The sequence below is a fragment of the Buteo buteo genome, chromosome 2 (assembly GCF_964188355.1).
Source record: "Buteo buteo chromosome 2, bButBut1.hap1.1, whole genome shotgun sequence".
In the NCBI taxonomy this organism is placed as follows: Eukaryota; Metazoa; Chordata; class Aves; order Accipitriformes; family Accipitridae; genus Buteo; species Buteo buteo.
The window spans coordinates 12,854,853-12,879,368 of record NC_134172.1 but is presented as its reverse complement, the minus strand read 5'-3'; the positions used below and the strand labels follow the sequence as shown (position 1 = coordinate 12,879,368).

Here is a 24,516-nt window from a genome sequence, read left to right as displayed (position 1 = left end):
AAAAAAAAAAAAAAAAAAAAGGCTTGGAATCCTGCCTGCAGCCTCCCTTCTTGCAAGCTGCCCCTCCGGCTTCTCCCAGACGAGCCGGCAGGATGTCCGTACTCCCTCCGGGGCCGTTCTCCCTCGCTTTCCCCGGGGAGCCGGGCAGAGCCGGCAGCCCCGGGGGAGCGGAGTTTGGGGGCGAGGGCTGGCGGAGCTGATGTCAGAGCAGGGCGGCGGGAGCCATTGGGCTGCGGGAGACTTTGCAGCAGCAAATCCGCCCCCCTCGCTCCCCCCCCCCCCCCCCCCCGCCCCTCCACCCCCGCGCCGTCGGCTTCAAAGCGGCCGGGGCCCAGCAACTCGCAGAGGTGCGAAAAGTGGGCGCGGGGCCGGCGGAGCCGCCGCGGCCGCCCCCGGGCATCGCCCCGGCCGGGCCCGGCACGTCGGGGCGGAGGCGCGACCCCTCGCCGCCACGCTGGGCAGCGCCGAGCCGCCAGCCCAGCCCAGCCCAGCCCGGCCCGGCCCTACCCACCGCGCTATAAAAGCCGCCTCCAGAAAGAGGAGAAACTCCGCGGGAGGAAAACATCGCGGCGGCGCGCTGTTTCGCTGAAGTACAGGCATGACATCCGTCCTGGGCAGCAGCAGGGCGTCGGGAGGGCCGAGCGGGCAGCTGAAATGCAAGTCCAAGAGGAGGAGGAGGAGGAGATCGAAGAGGAAAGGTAGGAGAAAATTTTTTTTTTTCCCCCTTTTTCTTTTTTTTTTTTTTTTTTGGTCTTTTTCCTCTCCCTCTCTCTCCGCCTGCCTCCCGGCAGACACGTCGGCTGCTCCCGTTTTTATTGTCTGTCCGCGGCGCGCCCCGGCCCCGCCGCTGCCCCGACGGCCGGGGCGGGGCGGGCGGCGCCTTCCCCGCCGCGCCGATCCGCCACCGGCGGGGTCCGGCCGGGGCGCAGAGGGGCCTCCGCTCTCCCCCGTTTGCTCTCCTCCTCCCTTTGTGTCGGGCTGAGGTTGAAGCCCGGGGGGTACCGGCGGCCGGGGGGGGGGGTGGGGGTGTTTCAGCAGCCCCCCCCTCCCCGTCCGAGGTAGCCGCGGTGCGGCGGCGGAGCTGTCCCGGCGGCTCCGGCGCTGCCCCCCCCGGCCGACCCCGGCGCCGCCGCCCGTCCCGCTGTGCGCCGGTACCGGCGGGCAGGACGAGCCCCTGGCGGGGCAGAGCGCGGCGCGGAGCTTCCCGGGGGCAGCGCGCAGCTGCCGGCCGGCGGGCTGCGCCCCCCCGAACCGCCTCTTCTTAGGGGTTTTTGGAGAGAGTCCGCCGAGTTGGGCTCTTTCGGTGCTGTTCGCCTTCCCCAGGCAGAGCTTTGCTAGGAAGGCGCTAATTGCCAGAAGCGTGAAAAGTGAAGCTACGGGGTGTCCTTGCGACCGGGGAATATGCCCTAGATAAAAGCTCTTCGCCAGGCTGTCCTGTTTTCTCCCGTAGAGGGGATGACACACCGCTGCCTGGGTTTTGATGTTTTGCCTGAGAAAGCCGAAGTTAACAGTCTGTGAGCACTTTAAAGTAAAATGAACTGATACGAGGAGCAGAGCGCCAGAGATGCCCAGCTGCAGCGCGTTTGATTGCAGAGATGCTAACTCCAAGTGTTTATCTAAGTAGTAAATATCATCTAACCTGTAATTGTCATCATTATGTGGGACTAACGCAAGTTTTAGTCAGCTAGCTCGTCAACTCAGGTGGATGCTTTGGATATGCTGTTTCTTCCCCTGATTCTAGAAATCCTAATTTGGAAGGCGCCATTAGCCAAGTGTCCTTTAAATATTGATTATGTTGCACCCACTAAGCACCGTATTTGATAACTTTTTAGGAAGGTGTCAAAGCAGGTTTTGTGTAGTAACTAGTAAAAGCCGCTCAAATGGCAAATGCTAGACCATATCACTTGATTGTCACTGTTTTAACTTCTTCGGTGTCTGAACTCTCTATATTCAGAATCATAGTAACAAATAGCGACCTGCGCACAAGTAAAAACAACAGACGTGCAGATAAATCAGGACTTCCAGTAGGTGCGTAACCTTGACTTGGTACTCTGGATCTGTAGCGTGCTATAACACCTGGTGACAAAGGCTGTCTTTTACGCTCCATTACAGAATAGATTTTAAAATACTAACCAAAGGGAGAGCTCCCATACTCAGTCTCTTTAAATCTGCTTGTACTTAAGTGGTGCTCTGCAGACTTCCTTATGCTGTGTTTGTTCTAGCAAAACTACTTTTCGCGGGAATCACAACTAGCCTTAGCTACCCTGTGCTTGGCCAAGAGAAGAGAGTAATCCATTAACCTATGCAATGGAGTAAAGGTGCTTTGTTATAAAGGTAAATTGCAAGTGTTAATTTTGTTTCTAAGAAGCAGACAGCAGTGAGGGTCTTTCAGTAAGACGTCTCTAATGCATCCTTTGTTGCTCTATGTTTTGCCAAAATAAGGTGGAATTTGAATGTTGTAAAAACCACAAAAACTTGCTAAACAGTAACTTGGTAGATGACAGCTATTCGCAGAATACACAGCTGGAGGGTGATGGCATTCTAGAAAGTGCTTGACTGACCAATATCAATAAGAAAGTGCACTTGAAGAGTTCATTTTTTTTATTCTTCCAAACATGCTATTGTAACCACTTTCCAAATAATGTAGTTTGTTAGTATACTAATTACAGGGAGCGATGCTTGCATTCATATGATTTTATCTTCTTTTCTGTGTCATTACAGTATATATTCATAAAAATACACTTTCCTGTAAATTTATGCTCGCAAAAAATGCCTGTAACTTAAGGCATGCCCAGTATAAAACCTGTTGGATTTTACTATTATGCTAGTTATTTACTTACCATATATTGATGTGGGGGTTTCGATTATCTAGTGCAAAGGTGTGGTTTAACAAACTGTCTGTCCTGGAGACTAGTCAAGAAAATGTACCTTAGGCACATAAACGACTACATCTTTATAAGAATTAATATGGGCTCCACTATTTTGCAGGTTTGATCTATTTAACAGATTGTGAAAAATCTTCGTAGAGAGTTACACCACAGACACTTGCCTTTAACTATTTTCCAGCTCATATTTTGTTCTTTAAAGCAAGAATACTTTTAGTAGCTGTTTTAAAGTGTGTAACTACACACATATGTTTACACACACGCACAGAGATACCTATGGACATGTGTAGACAAAGAAATTCACTCTAGTCTTAAATTTAAATTGAGTATTAACCTGTGTAAGGGAATGAAATTATCTGTCACATCCCCACTCCTTAAGGAGATGGACTCAAGAAATTATTTATACAACTTAATATATTTTATTACACATTACATATGAACTGTGCTTAAAACCAGGTTGAGACATCGCCTGATAGAATATCTAGGAATGTGTAGCAGTAGAAGCAGATATTATTCTCTATTTAATAGTGTTGGTTTTCCCCTTCTGATTTACTTTCCATGTTTTCAGTCATATTTTTGTCCTGGTTAGTGTGAATTATAAATTACTGTGTCTGGGTGTAGCACTTGCTCCATTTCTTTTATACCTGGATGATCTGTTTTAGGAGTTTCCTGGGGACAGAAAGCAAGTTCAAACAAGGAAAGCAAACAAAATTCTCTGAATAGCTGTATTTCCCTGTGTATTTAGGCTAAAAAAAAAAATAAAACCCACATGCTGCAAGAGACAGAGAGAGAGAGAATTTCCATATATGCAAATCAAGCACTGAGAAGTGTAGGACACTGAGTGTGATTCCAGTGTACAATGACATCGTCCAATAGTTAATTTGCATGCATCTTATTTTTATGCTTATGAAATCCAGCAATCCTTTCATTATAAAGATCCTACCTTGAAGGATTAACATTTAATGTCCGTGCAGTGAGGATCACATTGCAAGCATATATTTGCACAGTGATTTCATTCAGTTTTATACCACATGCAAAAAGTGTGTTAAAAAGCTAAAATGTGGATATTCATAGCCGTTTGTTGACTTAGTATAGGTAGGAATATTTTTATTGTCATTTAGAAAGTAAGTGAGTTAACTCCCAGTGAGAAGTAAATATCTTAATTTCTCAAAGACCTAAGGAAGAATAAACACAGATGCTTGCCAGATTATCTGCATACTAATTTTGTGTAAAAGCAGTAACAGGTATTTTATATTTCCGTCTCTCTATTTTTTTGTTTTTTAATCTGTGTGTGTAAAAGGACCAGGGTTTAGAAAACTATGCCTAATAATTTAGAAAAATACAGTTTAAATTTTTAGGGCTTTATAGGAAGTTGCTGGCTTTGTGGGTTCTTGTGTTTTCTCCAGGGCTCTGGCGTGTGGCAGAGTACTGGCAGAATTCAGCACAGCGGCCTCAGCACAGTTTGTGCAGATTTCATAGCCTGTGGTATAGATTTTTAAAAGAAGGCTTGTTTTCTGAGATAAATGATTACAAGTAGACCAAACAAAAGCAGAGTTGCCATTTACTGATAACACTAAAAAGGCCATACTTCAGCAGCCTCTGGCAACTTCTTAGAAATCAACATATAGAAAGTTAACTATGAAATGGGTGATTGGAGATGCGCCCCTTATGAGTTATTATTTTCCAGAACAAGACAACAAATAAGCCACCTTATTTGTAATGCCGTTTTATAGACCTAGCGATTAAAGTTAATTACTGGAAACAGGAGGGAATCAGGTATGCCTGATGTGGTAGAAGGCCATGGCCGAGGTCGCTGCTGATACAACGGGACACGAAATAAAAGTTGACAGAATAAACTAAATAAGGGCAGCAAGTGGGTGAGAGAGGCAAAAGGATTGTGAAATGAAATTCCATGAAAAATTAATGAAATAGAAAGATTGTGCTGAGGACGGAGGGAGGAAACCAGCTTGGTTCTTCATCATCCTGCAATGCCAAAGTAATAAATGAGCGTGTTTCATCTTGGCGAGGTTCAGGGACACAACTCCTTCCCCACAACAGGATTGCGTCGTGCTTCAAGATGTGTTCCGCTTATCTCGTCCCCTGACAGCTGGAGAGGAAGAGACTGGATTTGGTGATAAAATTAAATTGATTAAACCTTTATCCATCATCTAATTTGGTACCTTTCTTTTTTCTTTTTTACTATTACCTCCAATTTCTAGTGATCCGTGTAATGACAGCAATTTGAGATAGCATCAAGGACATTAGCTACGATGACTGAACTTAAATTTAGAATAAAAATATGGGATTCATGAGCCCATATCTAAATAGCAGATGATTAGGTTATAGCAGAGTTGTATCCTCCTAGCAACAGCATGTAAGAGTGAGGACAATAAAATGGCACATTTTACTTTGAGAGAGAACAAAATATTTCAACTTTACCTCAAAGTATTAATTACTTAAGTAAAAAAAGTATTAATATAAATATTGACCATATCTTACATGAGCAATGACATATATAGCCATTTTTACCTTTTTGACCGCATAAATTGTCAGATGTTTTGCTTTCTTCAGTGGCGATGCAGAGGCACGTAAAGCTAGTGGCAAAGTATCGTACTGTTGGAAGTTGCTTCATATTGCTTAATATTTTGTAGCTTCTCCTTGGTGATTTGAGTAGGGAAATTCTCCCATAAGGTGAGAGAGAGCTTTGTATACATATTCCAGTTTAAGTGACATTAATGGAGTTTATAAAATACTTAATGGCAGCCCTTTCTGAAGTGATACCCTACAAATGGAAAACGCTGCACTAAAAATTAAAGGTCAGATCAAATTGCCTTGTGAAATACCAAAGCTACTGAAGGTTTGCGCAAACTGTTTTCTTAGGTTCCTTTAATGCCCTTTAGGTTAGCAAGTTGCATTAAAAAAAGTGAACATTAGAATAGCTGTCTGATCTCTGTTAATTGTAATACTTTTGAATTACTGCTGTCCAGTATTGTATAGGTTTTGCGAGTAGTAATGAACCTGAATTGATCCTTATGTTTACAGCTAACTATCTCTACAAACTTTCAGGCAGTTTACTGTTTTTTCCGTGTAAACTACTAGTTATCCAGACAAAAAAAAGCTAATAGGCATCAGTAGATAAATTATTCTCAAGGCATCTGTGATGAACTTGATGTTTTCTGTGTAGAACAGCGTGGTTTGCCTGCAGATTATTTAAGTTCCGATAGTAAAATAAAGTGCTTACCTTCCTGCTCTGGCTGACCTTTGTTCCCAGCTGTATGAATCTGAAACGCAGCAGCCAACCCAGAGGAGTTTTAACAGCATATTGTGATATATAGTATATTAAAAAGACGGCTTTGTTAACTGGCAGAAGCAGCTTGTCAACCCATACTAATAGAGAACCCTCCCCGAGTCATAAAATAACCAAATTTAATGCTTTAGCAGAAAGCATTAAATGGATGGCGTTATCATTGTCATTCAGTCAGTCTAGAATTTCTTACTTCTTACAACGGGTTTGAAATATGAAGACGTGTTTTTGGGCCCTGGGTTAACAATACCCGCTCCGGACTAAGGACTGGACATCGCTGTGGATGGTTTAATGAAAACCTCTGCTAAGTAAAGCGTGATAACAAGGGAAGCATAGAGCAGGGCAGAGTGCGTGAAGAGCAGGATGGCTAATATTGAAGATATTACGGTGTCATTAATGAATGAAAGGTGTGTTTTCACTGGGTGTATTCTATTTCATCCTGGCTGTTCTAGCTCCCAAATGTGTACTAGAAATAGTGAGGATTCAGAGACATGTGGCAAAAGGGATTAGAGATGTGTAAAATTTCAGTAGAAGAAAATTGGTAAGATTTATATTGTTTACTTTGGAGATAAACTTAAGAAAGAATACAGTAAAATTATATTAAAGAAGGAAAGATTATAAAGAAGGTAAACAGGCTACTCTAATTCATTCCTGATTTTTTTATTTACAAAGACAGAGGCCTTTAAGGAAACAGAATTTCAGCATGCTTAATAGGGTTGGAAGTACTTTTTCTGTTGAGACAGTATGTAGCTGGCCTGGGGAATTTGTTCATTCAAGGTATGGAAAAACAAAACTTATATATGTGTAGGAAGTCGAGGGATTTGATTAGGTCAGCTGAGACTAACGCTAAAAAGTTTGCTGCTCGCTTCAGTGAATGTAGGCTTTGGCTTTAGGTAGGATACACTAAGAAGGATTTGTGTTTTTTTTTAATATGAGATATGAATCGTCTTTTTCAGGAAATTATCTGACTCCTGACTGACTTGGATTACGTGGCAAGATGATTTGTAGGCTGTTTGCTCGCTCCTGTTCCTGTGGGGCCGTTGGCAGCCTCCTCCGTTTCCACGGCCGAGGCTGTAGCGCGGCGGGTCAGGAGGTGCCGTTCTCCTCGGCGGGGGCAACCGCATCCCTCCGCATCCCTGCGCCTCCCAAAACCAGGAACGCAGCTGCGAGGAAGGCGGGCGCGTTTCCTTGGAATATTCCTGACGGCTTTTTAAGTCGCCTTCCTCTCTGTTCCTACTCAACGCCTTCCCTGCACGATGTATGTAAAAATAGACCGAAATTGAGGCTGATTCCCAGTCTCTTCCTTCGGTGCTGTAGTGAGGTTAGGAGGATAACGATAAAAATTAATGCACCCCTGTTTCTTACTCCCTTGGAAAAAGAAACAAAAGAGTAGGATAAAAGGAGGTGAAAACGAAGTTTACAAACACGTGATCATTTGTCAGGAAGAAAAAACCCCACAGTTACTGGCGTGACTGCTAGTCTGTCATCATCAGGTGAATATTGTGTAGTAGGGGGTTACCCCTGCAAACCACAGTCTGTCTTTGTGAAAGTGTTCCTGCTGGTTAGGGTTTGGTCCCAACGCCGTACCAAATATTGCCTCTGATTTTGGAGTTGTGCCACTTGCGAGTGCTGTTTCTGAAACCTGCAGTACGTGCTGGTGGCGTTTTATTTGTGGTTCAGGAATGAGGAGGGAGCAGTAATTAGAGCTCAGCAAAATACTTCATGATGAAGTGTGATATTTTTTCTCCATTTTTACATCATCTTTGTTCCTTATAAGAGAAATGGTGCTCAAAATTATTAGCAGAGTCACCTTTCTTTTAAGTGCTCATGAAACATCAACATGAAGAGTCAAAAGCTGCTGGGAAGAGTGGGAATAAAGAAGTAGAACTTGACAGATACTTTATCTCCATCTCCAGAGAGAGAGATTTACACACAACTAATTTTATGCAATTGCCCGCTTCTTACCACTTCTCAGAGACTGTGAAATACCTATTTATTCCTTAACTAGCGGGGTTTAACAAATGTAAAATGATGGCTATTAAGCGAACTGTAATAATGTGTTACCTTTGTATAAGGCCTGATGCTGCTGCCCCTACTCACAGTAAAATTGAAACTGAAACTTCTCAGCATGAGTCAGGGTGGCAGAACTGTGCTGCTATATCCATGGGTGTCTGTGCCTAAATATATGTGTACATATATACATTTTTGTATATGTATATATGAAATATAAACTTTTGCTTCAGCTGTCTAGCTGTATTAAATGAATGACTATAATAAACTCCCGAGTTATATTAGACAAAGGGGTTTAAAGCCTGTAGAGTCCAAAAAATATTTACATTAGGGATTAATTTTTATATTGCATTGAAGGATTTTGTTTAGAGATGTAAAAATAAGATACATTTGTATCATCTGTTTATTTATACACATCCATCTATCCATGCGGTATGAATTTGTAATTTTAAATATATATATATAAACATTCTCATAGGATTTGTGTATGATCTTCCTCTATGTAATACTAATAGTCTTGCAGACAAATCACAAAGGCACAACTGCACAAGGATTATAAGATTGCTTTAGAGTGAGAAATAAACAAATGAAAGAAACTTCTTATAAGCCAGATTTTTTAGGATATTTCTATGTTCTGTTTCTCTAGATATGTTTTCTGAGTAGCTAAGCAATTCAGAATGGTGAAGGCAGAGGCTTATGCAGAAGCCTGTAATGCCCATGTCAGGAAACCCCGAACCTTTACCAAAAAGGTGGATTTGGTCTTAAGTTTCTTTGTGTGCTGATCTTTCTCCAGCTGAAACTTAGGGAAGAACTGACATAACTGGGAGCAGAAGCCAACCCTGAGCTCATGCTCCGTTTTACATCCATGCCAGCAGCCCTGCCACAAACTGCCAGGCAAAATGCCGATGGATTCTTGAACAATATTGAGCTGAAATTAACTTTCATTAGCTGATTTCCAGGTTGTAATTTCCTTCCGTCATGCCAATCATGAATTGCTATTTATATGTTCATATGAATGGTGATTTTGGGACGCGAGGGGCAGAGCTGCAGTGGTCTGCGTTGCCTCCATTGTTGAGCACCGCAGACAGTAATTAAATTGGAGCGCAGCTCTTGCTGCTCGTGGATTTAGGAGTTTAAAAGAAACAGTACAAAAAGGGAATGTTCTCTAATATCACTGACAGCAGGTCTCCTCCAGCTGCAACTGCTGCAAAGATTATTGATTGATCTGTGTTAATCATTTATTTATGCTAAAGCATCTGATGTGTGTCTCTAAAATCTTGTTTCTCAAATCAAGATACTTGAGTCATTTTCAATTCACATTTATAATGACCAGTTTTTACAGCTGTATGACAGAGGTTTGCTTTACCTGGTGCTGTGCCCACAAGGAGCACTTTTTGTGCCTTCAGCAGAAATCCATGAGCACAAGTAATTTGATAATTTTAAAAAAAAAAAAGTTTCACTGTGCAAATCCTTTAGATTTCATACACAGGAAGAAGAGGGAATATACAGTATTCAAGCATAAATGTGAAGCATTTCAGTTCTGCCAGAACAAGTCAAAAACTAGGCTTTCTAGGTTAACTTGTATCCTGCCAATAATACTTTTAAAATGAGACTTTAGCTCTGCATTAATTTTGCTAAAAAACTGAAGAATTTTGGAATCTTTACGTGTTATAGCACAAGGTGTAAACTGTAAGGTAAAAACACGCAGTAAGATACTAACAGTACCAGTTACCAGAAGATGATTATGAGGTGTCAAAAAAAAAAAAAAAGTGGGGATTTTAAAAAATGTACACTGGGTTTGATTAGACAGAAGTGAAATAGCCTTTTGCAGTTTAGAAATGTGGTTTGTAATAGAAGTAGTTTAACAGAACACTGCTTTATAGATTGGTTAGCCCAGGCACATTTTTAAGCAGGTGATACATTCTGCTTAAATGGGGTAAGAAACCATAGACAAAGAAGTTTTGGCAGATTTTCCTGAAGGCTACCCGTGAATTCCTTATTAAATTTATTCTTTTATGATGTAAGGCACATTGGACTGTTTTTCCCTGCCAGTGACTTAAGATCATCCTTCTCTTCAGATAATTGCAACTCATCCCAGCCAGCAAGGACTCTTATTGCCCAGAGTTAATAAAAATGCATCAGTGTAATCATACTAGGTACACGCTCAGAGTATTTATGAGAAGTTGTTATTAACTCTCACAGACAGAGAGGCCACATTCCCCCAGTTCACAGAGAGGGAAACTGAGTCAGAGCGGTTAATAAATCTGTTGCAGAATTAATGAGCAAGAGGTAGGAATTCAGGAGCCTGTCGCTCCGGTTTCAAGTATCCAATGAGCCTGTTTCTGTCTTTTCTGCAGCTGCATCGCATCTGTAGTTGCATCACATCGCGGGGGTTTATCCCCGCGAAACGCTCGTGCGACGCGGCAGGTCGGTGGGAGCGCTGCTCCTCTCACGGCGCGGCAGCGGGTGCTCACGGCCGGGAGCAGGTGCCATCCCTGCTGCAAGGCAGACCGCGACGTTTGTCTGCAAAGCCGTTCTGCCTGGTGGCGGCTGAAAGAAGAGGGCTTTTTTTATTTATTTATCTGTTTTGTGTGCAGACGCAGGCACGGGGTCAGATTCTTCCTCGGTGTTAAATCACATTTGCTCTTCAGCTCCTGGAGGGCTTTTGATTTCTCCCAGAATGGCTTGTTAGACATGCTGAGGGCGAGGTTTCTGTGTCTCCGAGTTTACATTTAAAAGGCAACTCTTTCTTCAGTATTAGCAGCACATTGCTGACAAGTCTGTAGAATAACTCTTTTTTTATAACATACATTACTTCCTTCACATACTATGAGAATTTGCTTATGGAATTGACTGAAACTGTTATAGATTTTTTTTCTTTTTTTTTAAAATGAGATTTGTCCTTTTAGATGAACCACTTAATTTCCGTAGGATTAAATATTATCTAAATTTCATAACTTTATTTCCATTAAAAATCTTAGTAAAAGTGCCTACATTTGTGCCTTGCCTGTAATTCATCAATTTTGTATATGCAAGTGCTTCCTGGAAGACCAGGAGGCTATTCCACTTTAGCTAAAACCACTGTAAATTGACCATACTATTTAACCGTAAGATAATTCTTTGACTAATATGTTGCAGACAATTCTAAGATGAAAAAAAAATAACCAAGCCCTCATTTTTAGATCTAGGAAAGTAATTCTAAAAGCTAAAAACAATTAAAAAAAAATCTGTTCCCTATACATTATTACTTTAATTTTGCCTCAAAAAACTCCAAGCCCTCATCAAGAATCTCCTAAATTAACTGAAAGCAAGAAGCAACAAATTACACACTGTTTCAGGTCTTGTGGAGTGCTGTTTTAATGGGAACATGAATTAAACCCTATAGAAGCTATCTCAATTTATTGTTAATGATTAAAAGATAACCGCAAAGGCTCCAAAAAGCCACTCTTAAAGTAAAACATAGTGTATGTAACCCTGAAAATCCATATGGTTATCACCTATTTGCACTTTTTGAATTCATTTCTGTCTTTACCAAAACACCCGTCTCTTTCTTCCCCTTGTTGCTTTTATCTTAATCCCCTTGTTTGCATCCCCACCTACTGAAGCAGCTGTTATTCATACAAATTATGAAAATGAAAGCATATAGGAGATTGGTGGCTGGATAGGACCAATATATCACCAGAGGTCTTTGGGGGGGTAATGTATGGCCTTGGTTCAGCAAAATCACTTGTTCAGTCATTCCATTGCTGCTCAGAAAAGCAGTAAATAATAAGTAACAAGATCTGCATACCAATATGCAGGCACTTAATTTTTTGTGTGGAATCAGAAACTGGATAAGAAGTTACTATTCTTTTCCTAAAAATTTTCCACGTATAAAAAAATTTATACTGCACTTACATGCCAACACCTATTTCTTAGGGCTCATTCTGTCTTAGCGTATCTAAACTGATCTTCCTACCACTTCCTGAGCTGAATAGATGTTTCTCTGACACGGGCATGTGAAGTTGGTTTCTGTGCTGTTTAGACAGAAATGGGAGACAGCAAAAAGTAAAGGTACAGGGCTGAGACTATTATTCTGATGGCCATTATAGCAAAATCAATCTCTGCATCATATGCAGGCAGTTGGATGAAAACAGCAGTTTGTTAATCTTGTTTATCTTGTTAATCTTGGTTTCAAATGATTTTCCTTTTGTTGGTTTGCCCCGTACAATATTGTGGCAAATGCTGGCGTTAGGCGCGTACCTGTCTGCAGGTGCAGGCGTGCACAGACTGCGCACGGACAGTCAACTGAATTTCCGTCCGTCATTTCCCCGTGCTCCAGCAGGTACCAGTGAGTCTGCGCATTGTGGGAGAGATGATGATGACTCACTGAAACCCACATGGCAAAAAGAGACTTTTCAGTGATCGTCAGCACAGGCCTTTTACGTAGAGATGAAGTGCAGGTGGAAAGGCACCCTAAAGGCGTGACGAGATGTGATGCTCTCAGCGCATCTGTGGCCAAAAGCATGGCTTAAGGGTAGCGACAATATGGCTCCCAGCCCAAATGTGGGGAACCGGTTTCCATCAGCCCTTTCTAGCAGACAGCTTGTCTCTGCCGAATGTTGACAACATATTACATAAATTTCCCTGCAACAGCTTGTTTAAGAAACTTTCCCCAGTAATGTAGATTAAGTTAGAATTTTGTTTTGACTGCTGTAATGCATATTCATTAGATAAAAGCCCAGACAATTACTGTGATAGTTTCACTAGCAGGTGGAGCATGTTTTAGGATTTGATGGGCATGGGATTTGATGGAATAATCTCAGAGAAATTTGGGGGATTATTTTTATGATGGGGGTTTGTATGAAAAGTGAGAACGTAAGCAGATTTGAAGGTGATTTCATTATGTTTTTACATGAGTTTGCTCTTACCATTTAAATCTAGAATAAGTTCATACTTGGAAAAAATGAAGGTCTCTCAGGGCAAACAATGAACACGCAAATAAATGCTACCGGAATAATATAGTTTAAAATTGCATAAAGAGTAAGCACCGGTATTTCTAAAGGGATATCACTTTATTGCATTCATTTTCCAAAACTAGAAGAGAACTAGAAAAAATATCTTCTATCTTAACTTCTATAATGTTCACTTTCATCCATTATGTACGTTAAGGTTATAGATTAATTTTTGTTGCGTAGTTAATATTACAGAATATATGCATGCATCAACATTGCTGAGAATTTGCAAACAAAAGAACAATTTCCTTTTTTGTTTCCACTAGAAAAGAGAGAAAGATTGAGAACAGAATCGAGGTGAAGGGAATAGGAGCCCCATTCTGCACTGTCACAAGGGAGTCTTTCAGGAGCACCAGGCCCTACCGCTTACAAGACCTTCCTCCCATAGGTCATCCTCACATGGGTGGTCATGTTGTCTTCAGTGCAGATTGACCTCAGTGGTAATTATTTATAGGGTTTAGGGTCATGCTAACTGGCACTATCAGTAGTGGATCACTGCCAAATTAAGAGTTTCAAAAAGAAAACAAGGAAGTTGAAACTGCACACTCGGGAAAGCGCTTTATTTCATCCCTACAGCACAGCATCAGAATTTTAACATTAAAGGAGGTTTAAAAATATACTTGCATAGCACAGAAGTTATCAGTCTAGACTCCCCATCTGTTGAATGCCTTGGAAGTATCAGTAGCAGTTCAGTATCTGACTTAAACAGAAATCATCATGTAAAAATGCTAATAATTTCTCTACACTGTTTTGTTACTAATGGAACTTCAAAGCTATGAATGCATATGTTTGTATTCAATTTCTATTTATATACTTAAACACAGACACTCTAGTACCATGCATATTAACGTGCCGATATGTGCTCCAGCAATGCATGTATTAACGTACATGCATATTTATATAAAGGGCTGAACTCAGTGGAAGTTTTGTCCTAGGCTTCATAAGGAGCTTGGATTAAACCCCGATTTTTCTTAATGAACATTGGGCCAAATTTCCAGGAATTGATTTAGTTCATAACATTGTCTTTTTGTTATTGTAGTTGGTTTTTAATTCTTAAGCACAAGTTTTTTAAGAGCTGCATCATTTTCACCAGCTTGTGTAGAGAAGTTTCTCTGTTGACAGAGCTGCTTCCATACTTCCTTCGCCATCCTCCTTTGTCTTTCTTGTTTTCAGTGTGTTTTAATCATGTTTTGTAATCCCCTATGCCGTTATAACTGATTAATTAGCAAGCCTTCAGTTTCAGGCTCTGAATTTTTCTCTTAGGCTCAGACCATTTATAATCTCAGCTGAAAAGACAAGATTGAACATCTGCCTTGTAATTCATCTCTTTGCATCTTGTACCCATCATGATTATTGTTTGTTCTTTATTATAACTGGGGTTTTTAAGGGTGAAATGTTACACACTGCATTATCTGGGCTCTTAGCCTGAAAATAAATCCATGCAGATGGGCTGCGGTGAAATAGTGAAAGTCAAGGACTCCACAACTTGTGTTCTTTTGTAGAATTTGGGACCTCAGATGTCCGTTTTTTTCAAGAATCAACGTAAAGAAACTGTGGCAGGGAGAAGATAATGGTGGATGAATTGTTTCTTTTGCAGAGCTTTCATCAGTTTATGTTTTTGAAATTCTCTTTGCAAAGATGCAGGATAGAAACATACATATATTTGTATATTTATGAAAAGTAAATAAATCCAACATTTTCATCCAATCGTAGGATGCCGAAATCTGTGGTTTTCAGAAAATCACATTACGGGACCTGCAACTGTACCAGCTACTGGTGGCAGTGAAAGGACCATCCTCCTTCAGAAGTTCAGGTCTGAGCTTCCCTCAACTCCTTCTCAAGATTTCCACATGAAGCCTGTTTGCTCAGAGCTTCTGCGGGGAGTATTTTTCTCTGCTGCGCTTGCTGTGCATGTTTTTTGATATAGTTGGGATTGAGATTTTGAGGGATTGAAGGGGGATCAAGTACCTATTTGCCATTGCCTATTTCCAGCTGGAAACCATGGGATGGCAAACTTTCTCTCCCGTCTCCCTGATGCACAGTGTGAAGGGATGGTGGAAGAGAAATTTTGCCAAGACATTGTACATTTGGCAGGACAGGTAGAAAAATGGTGAATAAAATAATTTCTTTGCTCATCCCATCTACTGCCCTAGTCATGATCTCAAGCACCAGGTAGCAGCACAGAGAGGATTTATTTCTCCAAAAGGAACTGGCTGTCTCCAAGTGTCACATAATTTATGCAGAAATTGCTTGTTTCTCCTTTCTACTGCAGCTGATACCCACATGGACTTGTCCATCCAAAGGACCCTGTTCTCTTTGGCCTGAACTGGGAAAAAGGGAGGTATTCAGGCTCTCCCATATGTAATGTCTTACATCGGTTAGAGGCCTGACAGTGTCAGCCGGCTGCTGGGGTCTCTTGCATATATGCATTTCTGTTATTCATGCAGTCTGAGCCTTCCAAAAACTGTGAGACCTCCAAACAATTCTCAGTAGGGTTACTGCAGGTTTTGGAATCATACTGTAAAATCATATAGTTACAAGTATTTTCATTATGGAAATATAAGAGGAAAGAAAACAGCTAATGGTGGATTTTTAACTGATTTTTTTATTTCTTTCACAACTCTGATCTTTGTAGGTACTAGATTAAAAAATAATTTCAAACATGAATAAGAAATAACATGTGCAGAAAACTTCATTTCAGCTAGAATTAGCAATGTGAAGTGCCTTTCTGGGGCTGTGATTCCAGTCTGCCAGTTTCCCAGAGTGCGCAGAACAAGTGTGGCTGTGACCAATGGAGCCCATGAAGCATTTTGAAATAGTCTCTAGCGCTCATTTCTTTCTCCAGGAAGAACTAATTTTAAATATTCCAGCAGGCCTTTCAGGAGATATAGCATCTTGCTCTCCTGACTGCCTCTTTTTTATGTTTATTTTTTAAGAGATCTCCTCTCTTGCAGATGTTTATTTTCTTACAGCATTGTATTGCCCAGATGCATGGCTCTCTTCTCAGCCTCCAGCTGGTCCCCTTAGCTGCTGTCTTTGGACAGCAGTGTATCAGCAAGGAGCAGCTGACTCTGATGCACCTTGGTTAGGCTAAGTTTTGGGGCAACAGAGTGTTTCTTTAGAAGGTGCAATGTCTCAAGTGTTGATGGGGCTTAGTGGGGATGCAAGACCCCACCTACGACAATCTGCCCACCAGAGGGAAAGCTGACATGAGATTCGCATGCGAGACACTTACCTATATTGCCTTCTGTGCGTGTTTTCCATTGACCAGGACCAGGCAGTCTGTTTGATGAAGAAGTCCATGGACTCTGTGTGTGTCTGTCCAGGTGCAGGTCAGGGACTTCAGTTCAGCATGTGCTAGGGAGCTGCTGAAATGTTGGGGTGTCGTGGTTCAAGCCCAGCTGGTAACAAAGCATTACGAAGCCGCTTGCTCACTCCTCCCCCCCGGCCCCTGTGGGATGAATAGGAGAAAATATAAAGAAAGACTCATGGGTCAAGACAAGGACAGGGAGAGATCACTCACCACTTATGGTCACAGGCAAAAGACAGACTCAACTTGGGGAAAAAAACAAAATCAATTTAATTTACTACCAATCAAATCAAAACAGGGATAATGGGAAGTAAGCCCAAACCTTAGAACACCTTTCCCCCTCTCCCCTCCTCCTTCCCAGGCTCAACTCCATTCCTGAATTCTCTACCTACCCCCCCGCAGCGGCGCAGGCAGATGGGGAATGGGGGTTGTGGTCAGTTCCTCACACCTTGTCTCTGCCGCTCCTTCCTCCTCAGGGGCAGGACTCCTCACTCGTCCCCTGCTCCAGCGTGGGGTCCCTCCCACGGGAGACAGTTCTCCACAAACTTCTCCAACGTGAGCCCTTCCCACGGGCTGCAGTTCTTCATGAACTTCCCTGGCGTGGGTCCTTTCCGCGGGCCGATCTTCAGTCACACACTGCTCCAGCGTGGGCTTTCCCATGGAGTCCCGGCCATCTTGGGGGGCCTCCGCTCCACTGTTCTCCTCCCTGGGCTGGGGGGACACAGCCTGCCGCCTCACCACGGGCTGGGGGGCATCCCCTCCTCCCCCGCTCCTCCTCCCCTCCTTCCTCACCGACCTCGGTATCTGCACAGGGGTTCCTCTCACATCCCACTCCCCCTGCTCACTGCAGGTTCCCCTTCGTAAATCTGCTCTCCCAGAGGCGATACCGCCATCGCTGACGGGCTCGGCCTGGGCCAGAGGCGGGTCCCACTTGGAGCCGGGGAAGCTTCCAGCAGCTTCTCACAGGAGCCGGCCCCCCTCTACCAAAACTCCACCACACAAACCCAAAACAGAGGGTCACATGATGGTACAAATCGCAGCCGGTTCTGCTGGATGTGCTCACATGAAGCTGTGAGAGATGTATGACTAGGCAGTCACAGAGCCATGTTTCTCCTATGTCTCCCGGTGGTATGGTGGGAGCACAGTGGCCTGTTGGTCCCCCCGGCTCCATCAGCAAGGATCTTACCTGATGTTTATCTGGGGTTTGGGGGTAGGTTCGCACACTTGCAAAATGGATTTCCACTAAAGGAAGCTCTATTCTGAAACTGGCAATGCTGAAACTTAAAATTATCTTCTCCTTTATTACTAGGACCTATTTTTAGGCCCTAATTCATGTCTCGTGAACGCAGTCCTCCCACTCCTACGTTGGGAGTACTGAACTGGAGTCTGAGGGCTGTGTGTTACATTTTCCAGGAATAGGTGCTACCCAAGATTTTGAATATTTACATTCTTTGCCTTTTAAAAAAATGCACCCACTGGTTTCAGGCCTGTATATGGTTTTAAAATAGTGAAAAATCAAAGTATGAACCGCTATCCTTTGTTTTCTTGTCACTCAATCCTCATTTTTATTTTGGTTGCGTGGCGAGGATCTTTGCTTAGTTAGTTCGCATCTAGATTCTGCAAACTGCAAAAAAATATAGACTACAGGCCCAACAACTCCTATTAAAATATTTTGGATGTCTCCTGCTTTCTGCACTCTGCTCTTGATCTGCAGTACCGCAGCTGTGGTCACCCATAAGCACCTGAAGTCATTTATGCCCCACTGTCTTCAGTGGTCAGTGTGAGGCCGAATCCAGCAGCACACCTAGATGATGAACTCCAGTGAGGACGGGAGTTTATTTACTCTGGAAACGCAGCCACCGTTCCCGTTAGCGCTGGCTCTGTGGGTGGAGGACGCCCCCATTTGTGTGCTGGGCCCTGCCCTCCATGGCTGCAGGCGCGTGGTTGTGAGTGTTCTTCGTCTGCTTCCAGATGTCACTGTTCTCCGTTGAGTGTTTATGGTGTTCCTGCTGTACTGACAAACAGAGGGGGTGACCCTGCAGCCTGTATTCCCAGGAGCTGCTCTTAGGCATGCAAGCTTTTCCCATTCGGTGGGATACCTACAAGCCCACGTATTGCAGGAATGGGCCTTCACGGTCACATCAGAGTAACCGTGGTCTCCTAACGGAGAGCGCTCTGATCTTGGATGTCGTCTGCGGCCATCGTGCTCTTACCTGGGAGATCCATTCCAAGGAGCAAAGAAACAAGATTTTATCAACAAGTAGTGCCGAAGGAGGGCTGTCTCTGCACCTCTGTGTTTGGAAGGTAAGCCAAGCCAAGAAGGCTCTGGGTACTGCCACTCCACAAACAAATTGTGAATATAAAAGACGTAAAACATGTATGTTTTGCCACAGAACAGGGATGGAATTATACATCAAATAAAACCTAAAGTCATTATTTTATTTTAAAAAAATAATAAAGTCTCTTACTCTGTCAGCATACTCCACAGACTAATATGATCAAGCCAATAACAACTGTCTTGAAAAAGAAAAGAAAAAAAAAAAAGCAAAGCAGTGTATAGAACTTGGAAAAGATGTTTCATACCTTTACATAAATAAGGCAAAAATAAATGAGACTTTTAGAAAATGCAAATCAAATCTGTTCTTTGTTTTAATCTATTATTATGGGAGCTTGCAATAGGTAGGATTAGAAAATGATCACTGAGAAATATTATTGGTGTACTGAATATTTCAAGTCACTGAGGACTCTCTCATTTAAAATAAAACCATCAGCAAAAGGCTGTATCAATGTATGAATGGAGAGGAATCAGATATTTCTGCTTCTGCAAAAAATTAATAACATAAGTCATTAGCATTAGCGCAACTTGCTTCTCTTTCTAATTTACAGCCACATATCTAGATTAACTGTAAAATATTCCTGGGTTTAGGACACACTGTCCTCCATTGAATGCTTAGCCTGGAAAGGTTATTAACATTGAATGGGGACTGTTCTCTCAGGAGAGCTGCAGATAAAATGACCAGGGAAAGAAATAGCACAACTTCTCAAATTAGCATAATTAGTAATTATCTCTTAATAGCCCCACTTGGCTTTGGAGACTTGGCACTTGAAATTCCGCTTAAAGTTCAGTGAGGAAAAACAAATTTCACGCTGAAATGTCTCAATAACACAGCTGAGCTGCTGAGGTAATCATCTGGTTTAGGTAAAGGGAAGGAGATGAACATATGGATAGGGAAGATCTTTCCTGTAAGCACTGCGTTTGTGTTTGCATATGTAAAGCACTCGAGGCTTAATGGTACAATTGCGACTTTCTCTGGGGGCGAGGGGAGGGCAGGAGGATGAGTGGGACTTTTCTCTCTTCTTTAGTGGAGACAAATAGATGAAGATAATAAATTAAACAGAGGAAATCCCATTCATTTTGCACTAAAATAGTGTAATTTCTTTTGCAATTCTGGCTGAAATAAAAAATCCGGAGACAAACAAGCCAAGCAGTGGATAGAAACAGCAGCCTTTATTGTAGCCAACGGCAGAACTAAAACCTTCCCAAATGGGGACGGTTCTCCAACATTTAACTCAAGGCAAAGTCGGATGAATAAGCACAGGGATCCTGGTATCCCTAATTTTTTTCTTTCTGTGGCAAGGAAACAGATGGCTTTCTTAAGATGCTTTTGGCTGGGAAAGAACAAAAGCAGAAGAAAAATATTTACCATTTTTACATACCTAAAGCCCAGTCCTCCTTATCCTCAGGCAGAAAGCAATTTATCAGTCCATCCTGATCGAAACAAGCCTTTGTTATTAAGAAGGCACGTTATTAACCAGGCACAGCTGGTTGGAAGCTTTCCACCAGGAAACACATATACAATTGATAAGCCTTCCTAAACTAGTTTGAAATAGGAAAAAAAGTTGTTTCATTCCAGCCTCTTTGGCAGGCAAGGCAATTCATGTTGGGTGCCAGCACATCAGTAGTTGATTTATTGAGGTGATGGATTGGGGGGCTTGTTTTTGTTTTTTTTTTGTGGGATATATATACACACATATATATGTATATATATTTTTAAGTGCCAGACTGCCATGTCCTGAAGGTGCAGGGAGTGAGGGGTGCAGTGGTTCATGCCATACGTGGCCCTTCCTGGAGTAGGGTCAGGTGTCCTGTAGAAGAGGCGCTTTTTGTTCTGCCTGCAGAGCAAAGGTCCCCTTTGCTGCAGGGAAATAACTCTTTTGGTGCCGTGTCAACCCACAAAATAGGAAAGATGAAGATAAACTAGTCAGAGGAGGCTGACAGCTGTTATAAAACTGATAGGCTGACATACTCATGGCCAGAGGAGGAAAAGGTTTGGCTTAGAAACTCTAATTAAGGCTGGCCAAGGTCCATTAGCTCATCTTCACTAGTAGCTTTGCAGCCTCACACCCTATGTATCACCCTTATTATACAGGTTCTAGGTGAGAAATGTGATTAAGCAAGCTGCTATCCTGTGTTTCCAAGGCCCAGCCTCTGAAAGCAATTCACATGCCTCTATCAACCAATAAAATCCATTTCAAAATTCAGGAAGAGCATGAAGGCAAAGAGGGAGAAGGGAGAAAAGAAATGGAAGCAGATCAAAAGAGATGAAATGACATTTGAAAAGTATGGAAATGAGGAGAACATTGAGACTGAATTAATTACAAAAAATCCTAAAAGATGCAGAAATCCAGCAGGTCTGATGTAAATATTTGCAGGCTGACAGAGAGCAGGGAGATAGGGCAGTATCATGATGAAATGAACACATTTCTCCCTGTTCCCCCCTACCCAGTCCTACTCCCAAACGAGCACTTGACAAATAAATTAAGCTCAAGCACTAACAGTGGAGAGAGTGCAGAAAAATATTCTGATGGACATCTGAGATATCTCCTGATAGGCTGTACGTGGGCAGCTGCTGAGAAGAAAATGCTACAAAAGAAAAATGCCCACTCCTTGACAAGCCTCTTTGTTGAGTGATTGATATGTTTCTGCTTTCCTCCTTCGCTATAATATTGGGAATGTGAGCTGCTGCTTCGAGGCCAGAACTATTAAAAAATAATCATCTGTGAATACTAGCTTGACTTTTTTTTCAATGCATATAGCTGGAGATGGTGAGTGTTGATTTTTCTTGGTACCCCAGACTGGATTTTTTAGGGCAGGTTTCTCAGAACAGGTCTTTGTCATTTTGCTTTTAAATTTCATCTTGAGAAATACAGGAGAAGCAGCTGCTTAGTTGCACATGTGTCTTGTTTGCTTGCAAAGTTCATTAGAAGGATGATCTTGTTAAATTCAGGAACGCTAAATTTGATTTTTGGCTCTGCTGCTGTTCTTTTTGTGACTGTGGCAATCCGCTTGCCTCGTCTCTGCATAGGGTCCATGAGGACAGACAGAATATGTTCATCACTACTATTTATAATCTCTTTGTGCTGTGAGCCCTTTAGAGACCACTAAATTATGTCTGAAATGACGTGGTCCTGCTCTGATTTGGGACCTCCTGGTTACTACTGTAAAAGTAATAGCAATGTTACTAAATGGCATTAAGTTTTATTTCTAGGCATTGAGGAAGCTGAGCGAGTAACCTGCAGGTGAACTTCCAAAGGCTACTTCTTTGACATTTGATCTTGTCTGACAGCGATTAATTATTTGGCCTAATTCTGCGATGCTTGGCAAACCTCAGTGAGGTGCAAAGGGCATTTCTGTTCTGCTAAAACCAATGCTAGAGAGGAATGCTCAGCAGTTCAGTCAGCATTGGACCTTTAAATTGGACAGAGCAAGGAAGAGGAGAAACATGCAAAATTACCTGAGCAGAGAAATGCCTGAGGATAATTCATTCTCTTAAAAAATGCCGTTGACTCATACTGGCTTCATAGGTAGCATTTAATTGTGTCAAGCTGATGATCTGCTGCCTTGTTCTGTTTTTTCTTTCCTTTTCCAATTTTTGGAACCATCAATTTTGGCTATTTCTTGAATTGCCGGTAATTCAGAACAGGGGGTGAATAAGAACATACTGTGTATTACATCTGTGTTGCTTTCAAACAGAGTTAAGCATAACCTGTATGTATAGATCATGGTAAGGAAATATCAGTAATTTTAAGTGGAAGAGTAAATTGGACAGCCTAACAGACCTATAAGGCCTATTCTCCTTCATTTAATAGAAGTAGGTCAATGTAGGTTTTATGCTGTTCACATTAGTGTCATTCATTTAGCTTTACTAATAAAAGCTAATGGCTGGTTAAGCATTACTGGAACAGAATATCAGAAAATAAATTAGAAAAAGATAAATGGGTAAAGAAACATAACAGAAAATAAAGGCCTAAGTCATTGGAATGTTCCTATAAAATTTGTTAAATAACATCGACTAACACCCTGGTTCTGAAACTCCCATTTGCACCATGACTAAAGTACAAATGAACTGGAACATGAAAAAAAAAAAGTATCTTGTGTACTTCTTTAGCTTCAGATCAACTATTAAACACTCAGGAGATGCTAACAATGGGCTTTATGCAATCCTGTCATAATTCCCATTTAACTCTCAGAGCTGTTACTACATATTTGAGACTACCGTGATCTGGCTCTAGCCTGTGTGGTTCTGCCTTAGCTGTGAAGAACTTGCTGGTTTAGCTCCTATTCATTTTGATAGCCAGGTGCCTGCCTGAGGGGGTGATTAGTGGCACAAGGAATGCTGGGTGGTGATTATAAAATAAAGATAGGGAGAATGTTATTCTATCTGCTGTTACTAGCACAAGGCCATTTATTGAAGCAAATCAAAGGAGTATATAAACATATATACACATATGCACACACAGAAATCCCACTACATTTTTTTCATTTGCCTTCTACAGTTTTTAATAATACTGCAATTATTCTTGTAGTTAAGAAACTACTACTTTAATATTTCTCATACAGGGCCTTGGAAAGTAACGAATGAAAAGAGAAGGAATTGGGAGTCTTTTTATTTGCTTTTCAGCTTTTGGTTAAGGCATAGACTATGTTTTCATATCTTTCCTGAAAGAGTAAAAAGCTTTCAAAACTCTTCAGAAAGGGTGAAAAACTTGTTCAGCTTCACACAAAAAAGCTCACAAATTTCTTTCATATCCTGCACCTTAAGTCACTGTCTTTTTCTCAGCCATTTCTTAATAATACTTGAAAGAGACAGATTTAACATGTGTACCTCAAAGTAGTTCATGTTAAAATGCATTTCTTGTGCTGGATCCATCACTACAGCATTTGAGGAACCATTAGTATTTAGTGTGTTTGTCTTAGACTCTTTCCAGGGTCTTGTGAACGGTTCCCCCCTCAGGTCACAAGCTCTGTGCCTTGTCCCTTCTGTTTTGATTTACACTCCACCTGGAGTGGCTGCATGATGTGGCAAGCCTTTCTGCTGATGGTGTCTTCTTCATCCCTTCATTGCCCCCCTTTTGATAAGCCACCCCAGCCTCAGCAAAAGAAAGAAAAAAAAAAAAGGCACATCAGCAGTAATAAAATCCACTAACAAAGCAGGTAAAGGGCGTGAGAAGATTTTAGGTATTTTAGATTCTTGACCTCTAAAGACTGTTTCAGGACATGTCTTAGATACAGTCTGAACACCTATGAACATGGCATATCTCAGGCTTTGCTAAATTTTTTCCTAAACCAAGAGAAAAAAATTACTATTCTTTTACATTTGCTGAAGTCAAACAAATTCCCCATTGCATGCTGAGCTAAGGATATCTCTTCTTTGTCCCTGAGCAAAATACTGTAGTAGCAACTGGAAGCCTTATAATTAACAGAAAGTGGGAGAGATGAGTTATTTCGGTAGGTCATACTCTAGTAAGTGGAACACTACAAGGCCCTCTGTGCTTCTCACAGGGTGCTAAATTTTAGTTCAGGTCCTCTAGACTGAGAGATTGAGCACATCCAAATGGTCAGGAAACCAATGAAAACACTTTTCCTAGTCTGTCATTTCCTATGAAACACAGAAAGTCACAGGCAGAGTGGCAAAATTTCCTCCAGGGCAGCTTTGTTTTAGAATAAGACCA

General features: G+C 41.9%; 1 protein-coding gene across 1 annotated transcript in view; it reads left to right on the top strand.

The window, feature by feature from the left end:
- The first annotated feature begins 608 nt into the window (after positions 1–608).
- The window catches only part of ADARB2 (adenosine deaminase RNA specific B2 (inactive)), a 320,813-nt gene continuing 296,905 nt past the window's right edge, over positions 609–24,516 (top strand). The window contains exon 1 of the mRNA XM_075022448.1: positions 609–698. The gene's annotated coding sequence lies outside the window, so the exon portion shown is untranslated. The remainder of the gene's footprint in view (positions 699–24,516) is intronic.